Source organism: Aotus nancymaae, unplaced genomic scaffold (assembly GCF_030222135.1).
Source record: "Aotus nancymaae isolate 86718 unplaced genomic scaffold, 86718_ANA_hifiasm-v0.15.2.pri h1tg000007l, whole genome shotgun sequence".
In the NCBI taxonomy this organism is placed as follows: Eukaryota; Metazoa; Chordata; class Mammalia; order Primates; family Aotidae; genus Aotus; species Aotus nancymaae.
Window position 1 is genome coordinate 52,013,232 of NW_026988418.1, and position 9,788 is coordinate 52,023,019.

Genomic DNA, 9,788 nt, shown 5'->3' on the forward strand with positions numbered 1-9,788 from the left:
ACTCTCTCCTCTTCCTCATTCTATCTTCTTTCCTCCTACTCACTACTTTGCTTTTAGGAGGAAATAAAAATTCTCTGACAAAGCAATCTGGCATAATTTGTTATTATGTTTATTCTAGTACATCCATCCTTATATTCTCTCTTTTTGCTCCAATAGATATGTTATGAGGTTTTACAAACATGAGCATTTCCCACTCTAAGAATGTTGGGGTCAAATGCTCAAATAATAAAACTCAGCTTTGCCTTTTGTAGTATGTTATCTCACTAGCTATTTTGCTACAGGAGAGGAGGAGACTGCATGCCAGAACAATGATAGTTGCAAATAGTGCAGACACTGGGCTTTGGAAACTCTGTGGAAAACTGTACCACATGAGGACAGAAGCATAGGGTTTAAATTGAATAAACATTTTGAAGACTCTAGGAAAGTTCCCATCTAAGCAGCAGCTGTACATGCCATAAAATTTTTCTGGACCTTGAAACACACGTGGCCCCAATGGAAGAATGTGATATATAAAGATCACCTAAAACAGCTCTTTTAGCAGAAGCACCTAACAGAACAGTGATTTAGTTATCCTTGCATGATTTTTCATGCAGTGTGCTGCAAGTTTAGATTTTTAAAAAAATCATGTTTTTGTTTTTCTAGAACAGAAAAGCAACTGATTTCCTAGAACTGAGCCTAGTATGTAAGTAGTTCTTTGCTGCTTTCAGTTTCCATCTGAATTATATTCCAGGAAATGTTGTTTAAAGTAGACTTGAATTGGCCCAAGAGGCTGCATTTCTGGCTGCAAAATCTTTATATGAGGTTATTTTAAAACATAAAGTCTGAAAGCACATACAGTTTGGAGGAAATAAGGGAGAAACATCATTATTTTAGACTTCCAGCATCTCCTTGTTTGTTGCTGTTGTTGCCAGGCACTCAGCTGTTAAAAAAAAATTGTACAAACAGGTTTATCATTGTAAGAAGCTGAAGACAGGCCTTTTCCCAGGGCTGATGTAATAACTTTGTCAACATTTTTGGCGGTCTTCAATGCATTCTCCATGCATTAGACTCAGTGATTTAAAACACACACACATAAATTGAATTATGTCACTTTTTTTGCACAAAAGTCTAAAAATATTCCTATGGAGCTTAGGCTGAAGTCCTGTCGCCACACTATGACCCACAAGATTCTATATAATCTGGTTCCTGCTTGTCCATCTCTAAACCCAGTCTAACTTAGCTTCACCTCATGAACCTTCATTCTGGATCAAACATGCCAAGATATTCCCCAATCAGGAATTTTGCACAAAATCCCTGTGCCTGGCACTCATTTTCCTTTCCTGACTAAACCATACCCACTAAAAACTCAACTCTGGTTTCCTCAGGGAAATATTTCTGACCTGCTTAGAATCTAAATTAGGTCACTTTTCTGCATTTACTCATAACACTCTGTACTATTCCTTTACAATGCTTATCAGACATTAAAATATTATATTTGTTGACCCAACAACTTGTTAATGTCTGTCTTCTGGACTAAAAACAAGAACGAACCATGGCTGTTTTGCTGACGACATTAATGTTCCATAGTATCCAGCACACGGTCAGTGGTCAATGTACATTTATTGAATGATTGAATGCGATCCATGTTTAAAGTGCTTACTTTGTTGTCATTCAGCACATGGTGAGTTTGGCTCTTTGCATCCTGGCCTTTTGATCTTATAGATAAACTATGGAAATCCCAACCCAAAAATGCTCAAAACATGATTTAGTGAATATAAGCCCATGTGACTCTTGTATTTGTCACTGTTGTTGTCGTCATCATCATCATCGCCATTCTATCATGTTAGGTTTCACTTTGATGGTTCTGTGACTTGAAAGAAATTCTTGTCTACATAAGATAAATGTGTTGTATAAAGAGGCAGTAAGCTTAGGGGTTTCACTTGGACTTGTTTCATAATTTTAGCGATGGTGCTGGATTTTATTCTAATATCAGTTATTTACTTATTATTATTCTGAATAGAAAATAAAAATAATTACAAGAGACTTCTGATTCTGGCAGCATTTTGAACTAGATTACATTAAAACTTATAAAACAATGAAAAATTAATAAAACATCCTTGCCCATTGTTTTCCTGGGTTGCCATAAGTAAATACCACATTCCTTCCTCAGGCCTCTCAAAGTTCATGTCCTTCTCATATAAGAAATATTTTCGGGGCCGGGCGCGGTGGCTCACGCCTGTAATCCTAGCAATTTGGGAGGCCGAGGCAAGTGGATCACGAGGTCAAGAGATCGAGACCATCCTGGTCAACATGGTGAAACCCTGTCTCTACTAAAAATACAAAAAATTAGCTGGGCATGGTGGTGCATGCCTGTAATCCCAGCTACTTGGGAGGCTGAGGCGGGAGAATTGCCTGAACCCAGGAGGCGGAGGTTGCCGTGAGCCAAGATCGCGCCATTGCACTCCAGCCTGGGTAACAAGAGCGAAACTCCATCTCAAAAAAAAAAAAAAAAAAAAGAAAGAAATACTTTCATCCCAACCCAACATCCTCAGAAGTATTAACCCATTCTAGCATCAACTTGAAATCCAAATCTCATCTAAATCAGGAATGGGTAAGACTACAGGTATGAATCATGTTGGGGAGATGTTCCTCTCCAGCTGTAAACCTGGGAAACCAGACAAGTTATCTCTTCCAAAATAGAATGGTGACAGGTAAAGGATAGACATTCTCATTCCAGAAGAGAGAAATTGGAAGAAGGGGATCTTGTGTTCCAAGCTAATCAGAAACATAGCATGACAAATTCCATTAGATTTTGAAGCTTGAGAATTATCCTCTTTGGCACCATGCTCTGTTCTCTGGGCCCACTGGGGTGGTGGACTTATCCTGCAGGCCCACCCAGGCAGCAGCCCCACTTCCCCAGACCTGGTGGTACCTCCACGAGCCAAGGAGAAGAGGAGAAGATAACTTTACCCCCTGGGCCTGTGTTCTTTGGGCCCATGTTGGCAGCGGTTGCCTAACTGGCCTCTACATTCATGGCTCTGCAAAGTTATTCTTCCTTCATTTCATCCTGTCTCTGTCTCTTTTTCTCAACTAGCCTAAAGACTAGCAGTGTTTCTGCTTGGATAAAATTCTCAAAAATCTTGTTGACCTCCAGTGCAATGTACAGGGGTTCGCACCATCCAAGAAAGTCTTCTATGGATTATTTCTGAATAACTACATCTCTATTCCTAACTTCTACTGAGAATGGTTGATTGGATTCATGAGTCACATGCCTAGTATCTTTAGCAAATGATTGTCCAGCCACCCCTCTTCACTGTATCGACAGCATGCTACCTGGACAGGCTGAGAATCATCCAAATAATTAAGTGATACTTTTTTAAAGTTTGCTTAGTTGTTTCTTCTTCCATTTATCTGTCTCCTTTCATTTTACCACAATAGCAAGGAGAAACTGGCTTTACCTTCACCACATTGCTTAGAAATTCCCTCAGCTAAATATCCAAGTTCATCACAAGTTCTAATTTCCACAAAACACTAGAACACAATTTGGCCAAGTTCTCTACCACTTTTGTTTATTTATTTTTAAAAGTTTTTATTTTTATTTGAAATGGGGGGACTATGTTGCCCAGGCTGGTTTGAAACTCCTGACATCAAGCTATCCTCTCTCCTCAGCCTCCCAAAGTGCTGGGGTTACAGGCATAAACCCCATGCCCAGCCTCTACCACTTTATAATAAGAATTGCCTTCCCTCAATTTTCCAGATTACAGATTTCCAACTAATTCCTGGAGATATTTCAGGTTTGTCTTTTATTTTCATCAGCATAGAGAATGCTCAAAATCCTTGCCTTTTCCATGACACAGTTGCCCAAATTCTTTGATAATTACAGTATATTAGTCAGTGTTCTCCAGAGGCATATGTGTGTGTGCAGGCATGTGTGTATGTGTGGAGTGTGTGTGAGTGAGGAGGTACAGACAGAAAAAAAGGAGAAAGAGACAGAGACAGAGTTTTGTTTTAAGGAATTGGATCAGCTGTGGGGCTGGCAAGTCTGACATCAAGAGGGCAGGCCTGCAGGCTGGACATTCAGGTAAGAGTTGATGTTGCAGCTTTCAGTTCAAAATTCACAAAGCAGTGGGCTAGAAACTCAGGCAGGATTTTTACATTGCAGTCTTGAATATCTTTTTCTTTAGAAAACTTTTGTCTTTTTAAAGATCATTAACTGATGAATTGAGTCCCACTCACATTATCGAGGGTAACTTGCCTTACTCAATGTCTGCTTTGAGTTTAAATATTAATCACATCTAAAAACACTTATATAGGGAAATCTAGATGGTGTTTTACCAAAGAAATGGGCACATTAGGCTAGCCAAGTTGGCACATAAAATGAATGTCAAGAAAGTGACACCTGTTACCACCTCCAGGGGAGGAGTCCCACTAAGTGAAAGATAGAAAAGAGCATAACAGTGCCCACCACCAGAAGCAGCAGTCCCCAGATATCTACCCACTGCATGGTTTGCCAAGAGACACACGACTCACATAGGTATTAGATGGAACAACTTTTTACTCACATAGAAATAGAGCAAGATCAGCTTTAATAGTGCCTATGGGCAGTGGGTTTGTTCCACAGCCAGTACAGGGAGATGGGGTCTGCACACAGTCCTCTTGTGCTACAGGTAAAGCGCCCCATTCTGTCCCTATTGGGAATAGATGTAGCAGTGAGAGTGGCCAGGTGTTATATGGCATGTACACTTTAAGTAGAACAAAGAAGCATCCATCAAGACCAGCATATAGAGAGACACCCCCAAACATGGTGAAATGCCCATCAAAAGACCATTAGGGTTCCTTACCACTCTATAAGGAAGTTTCCCAGGTCCAAAGCCGCTCTTATGTAGTCATGCAGGGGTTGAAAGACTGTGCACATAAGACCACCTTTCTCAATAGTCCACCCCTCGCCTGACCTCTGCTGGGACACTGAAATGACAGATAAAACCTATTAAGTCTTTGCTGTCATAAACAGCACCACAATGAACATACATGTGCATGTGTCTTTATAATAGAACAATTTATAATCCTTTAGGTATATACCCAGTAATGGGATTACAGGGACAAATGGTATTTCTATTTCTAGATTCCTGAGGAATCACTACACTGTCTTCCACAATAGTTGAACTAATGTACACTCCCACCAACAGTGTAAAAGCCTTCCTATTTCTCCACATCCTCTCCAGCATCTGTTGTCTCCTGATATTTTTAATGATCACCATTCTAACTGGCGTGAGATGGTACCTCAATGTGGTTTTGATGTGCATTTCTCTAATGACCACTGATGAGCTTTTTTTCATATATTTGTCAGCTGCATAAATGTCTTCTTTTGCAAAGTGTCTGTTCATATCCTTCGGCCACTTTTTGATGAGGTTGTTTGTTTTTTTTCTTGTAAATTTGTTTAAGTTCTTTGTAGATTCTGGATATTAGCCCTTTGTCAGATGGGTAGATTTCAAAAGTTTTTTCCCATTCTGTTGATTGGTGGTGCACTCTAACGATAGTTTCTTTTGCTATGCAGAAGTTCTTAAGTTTAATTAGATCCCATCTGTCTATTTTGGTTTTTGTTGCCATTGTTTTTGCTTGGAACCAACCCAAATGTCCATCAATGAGAGAATGGATAAAGAAAATGTGGCACATATACACCATGGAATAAACTATGCAGCCACAACAAAAAGGATGAATTCATGTCCTTTGCAGGGACATGGATGAATCTGGAAACCATCATTCTCATCAAACTGACACAAGAACAGAAAACCAAACACCACATGTTCTCACTCATAAGTGATTGTTGAACAATGAGAACATATGGACACAGGGAGGGTAACATCAAATACCAGGGCCTGGTGGGGGGTGTGAGAACTAGGGGAGGGATACCAGGGGATGGAGGGATTAGAGAGGGATAACATTAGGAGAAATATCTAATGTAGATGACAGGGGATGGATGGAGCAAACCACCATGGCATGTGTAAACCTATGTAACAATCCTGCACGATCTACACATGTACCCCAGAACTTAAAGTGTAATTTTAAAAACCTATTAAATCTGACAAGACCATTGTCTGCCTCAAATTTAAAGATGGAGCTGGGTTTGAGTCCGCTGTGACTCCTGAACAAACTGTATGGATGCAGTTTGCTTTCAGATCCTCTTTGTCATTTTGAGACAGCACTTCACCAGGGTCATTGGAATAACCAGACCCAGGAGAATAATCAGGCCTTCCTGGAAAATGGTCCTCAACCAGCAACCTAAGTGCTTGCATTAAGCCAACTAAAGAGGTAAAAAAAAAAGTGAGTTTAGAGGGAGAATGCAGGTGTACAGCTAATAACCATCCCATTTGAGCATCCCACCTTCTCCAACTCAGATTCTACATTCCCTAAATTATTAAGAGCAACAGGTGTTGGCAACACTCACCTGTTTGGCCAGCACATAATTGAAGGCTATTCTGTTATCTATCACTATGGTGGCTAATGAGTTCAGTGAGACTTACTGGTCTTGAAGCATGAAGAATGTCCAAGTTGTTGCGTACAAGTCATTCTCTTACAACAAGATTGTAGGACAAGAGGATCTTCAGTCTGAGATTACAAGTTGTTAGTTTATTATTTTATTTCCTCTCTCCATAGCTGTACTGATTCTCTTCAGAGTGTTGTTATGCCAGGCAGGGCAGAGGCTTCTGCAGAAATGAGAGGAGGAAATATTAGTGCTTCCTCACTCTCCTGTTGATCCACAAACCTTCAAAGGCTGTAGATGTTCTTATCCAATGACGTTGGTGAGGATCGCCTGGGATAGCACTCAAGCTGTCTGAGTCCTAAGGTTACAACTTCTGCAGGGACATGCTGCCCTTATTGCTTCACCCAAATCTTTAAGCCTTGGTTGTCGAATTCAGGAAGAGACATCACATTTTGAACACATTTGTTATGTTCTATAATATCACCCACCTGTATAGAGGGGCCAGGGTCCCAGGTGTGATCAGAGGAATGCTGGTTCCTCAACATTCTGTTGCTCCTTTCTCCATCCACATTGAGAGGCACCAGAAGGTAGCACTGCCTCCAGGTTTAATTTGGGAGGCCCTATTATGGTGCCATTGTAGCCCAGATCACAAACCACCTTTGGGGAGAACGTTCCTGTGGGGAAAAAAGATAAAGAATGATTGGATATACTGAGATTGGGATTTTGCAGGTGCAGCCCAATCAAGAAACTACCTGGGCCTGTAATCCCAGCACTCTGGGAGGCCAAGGCGGGTGGATCACGAGGTCAAGAGATCGAGACCACCCTGTCTCTACTAAAAATACAAAAAAAAATTAGCTGGGCATGGTGGCGTGTGCCTGTAATCCAGCTACTCGGGAGGCTGAGGCAGGAGAATTGCCTGAACCCAGGAGGCAGAGGTTGCAGTGAGCCAAGATTGCGCCATTGCACTCCAGCCTGGGTAACAAGAGCGAAACTCCGTCTCAAAAAAAAAAAAAAACATGGACACAGGGAGGGGAGCACTATACACTGGGGTCTGTTGGGGGGAGTAGGGGGGACAGAGGAGAGATGGGGAGTTGGGGAGGGATAGCATGGGGTGAAATGCCAGATATAGGTGAAGGGGAGGAAGGCAGCAAATCACACTGCCACGTGTGCACCTATGCAACAACCTTGCATGATTTTCACATGTACCCCAAAACCTAAAATAAAAAAAAAAAAAAGAAAAGAAACTACCTGGTCCCCACCCCCTCCAAGCTCAGTATTTCCTAGAATAAATTTGAGTGCCACATTTAATGTCCAAATGGCTTTTGTTAGTATATTAGCCTGTTCTCATGTTGCTAATATAGACATACCTGAGACTGGGTAATTTATAAAGGAAAGAAGTTTGATAAACTCACAGTTCCACATGGCTGGGGATGCCTCAAAATCATGGCAAAGGCAAAGGAGAAGCAAAGGCACATCTTATATAGTGGCAGGCAAGGGAGCATGTGCAGAGGAACTTCCCTTTATAAAACCATCAGGTCTCATGAGACGTATTTGCTATCACAAGACCAGAATGGGAAAAACCTGCCCACATAATTAAATTACCTCCCACCTGGTTCCTCCCACAACACCTGGGGATTCTTATCATTCAAGGTGAGACTGGAGTAGGGACACGGAACCAAACCATATTGGTTAGACGGAAATGCTATCCTGTAGTCCTTCCTGATGATCTTTGTCTAGTTACTGCTTGGGTCACTCATTTTATCATTTCATTACCCCACTTTCCTGGGTGAAATAGGGAAAATGCAAGGCCCATCTTATGCCATGGGAACACGTCCATTGCTCTATAACTTGAGCAGTGAATACAGTGCTTTCATCGGATTGAAATTTTGCTGAAAATATGCAAAGGTGTTTTTATAAAGCTACAGCAGTGGTTCTCTTGTATACATGCCGCACTGGAATGGTGGTTCCATATTCAGAACATGTGTCAATGATGGTGAAACACCACCAGAATCAGTGACTGGAAAATAGTGGTTTGATACAATCAATTTGCCATATTCATGTGGGTCCTAAGTCTTGGTTAATGCAGGCTAGTTTACCACATTGTGCAGCCTGGGTTTACCGACAGAAATCACATTGCTGTGTTGTATCTTTGGCTTTTGTTTTTTTCCTAGGGCAAGTCCTTATGATCTGGCCCATTCTGACATCTGAACTGGGCTTCTGGGCCACATGCTATGGTGAACCCAATGCTCTATGGTGGCAATTTACTGAACTCATGCTGGGTCAGCTCACGAGTGTCATCCATGTTCCCTTTTGAATGGTCCTTTGTCATAGGCATCAACAGAGTGATGAATAGGTATCTCTTCCAGTCCACAAGCTGCTGCTACATTCCCAGTCTCCACTGAGAAGCATTTAATGATTCAATCATTAATCCGCCAGTTACTGGACCATATGTAAATATGTAGGAGGGAGTTGCTGTTGGATTCCTTGCACAGCTATTATTACCATGTAGAGCTTGGCCCATCAGGTCATGTATTGTTTTCTGATCTGTCAAAACATGGTCGTCCTTGGGGCATATGGCCACAGTGGCTCAGTGGACTCCACCAGTTTTGAGTTTTATGGATCTATCCATTAATTAAGTCATGTTATCATCTGGAACATCTTCAAACTGAGGACCACATTTAGCTAAGGGAAAGGACGGAGCATCCCATACAGGCCATTCAGCCCCCTCTCTAGCAAAGCAGTTACTTATTTACTATCACTTGCAAAATTATTCTTCTATAACTTTTAGAAGCATATCCTATAAGCTTATTTTAATGTTTTTCAGAATAATGCAAATTTGTTTTTTCCTTCTCTTCTGTATTCTAAAGTTGTTTACATTTCACTTTAAATTAATGAATACAGCCAACATTTATTCTATCTCTTGTTTTCCAGGTACTGATATCCCATATTAGATGCTCTTTCTATTTTCTTTTTTTTTTTAATTTTCATATTGAAATTTTGCTGAAGGACAGAAAAATGCATATAGACATAAAAACAAGTCATAACAAAAAGCTGTATCAAAAATGTTTTTTAATTGCAATCAACTATTCTTCAAAGAAAATCAATTTAAATAGTAGCAACATACATTTTATAATATAACAAATTGGAGGATAAAGACATTACGAGGAGGGAGACCAAGATGGCCGAAAGGGAGCCTCTCCAGAGTGCAGCTCCCAGCAAGTGAGACACAGAACCAGAGCGAAATCTGCATCTCTGAACGAGGTACTGGGTTCATTCCAAAGGGACTGGTTGAACAGTGGGATTAGCCCCCAAAAAAGGCGGTGAAAGC

At 40.9% G+C, this 9,788-nt stretch overlaps 1 long non-coding RNA gene across 1 annotated transcript; it reads right to left on the reverse strand.

Moving 5' to 3' along the window:
* Nucleotides 1-4,577: 4,577 nt before the first annotated feature.
* On the reverse strand, nucleotides 4,578-9,564 carry LOC105725682 (uncharacterized). Its single transcript, XR_001109336.2, has 4 exons — nucleotides 6,949-9,564; nucleotides 6,501-6,683; nucleotides 4,821-4,944; nucleotides 4,578-4,667 (listed from the first exon to the last, which is right to left on the reverse strand). It is a non-coding gene; the product is annotated as an uncharacterized LOC105725682 (long non-coding RNA).
* Nucleotides 9,565-9,788: the final 224 nt, after the last annotated feature.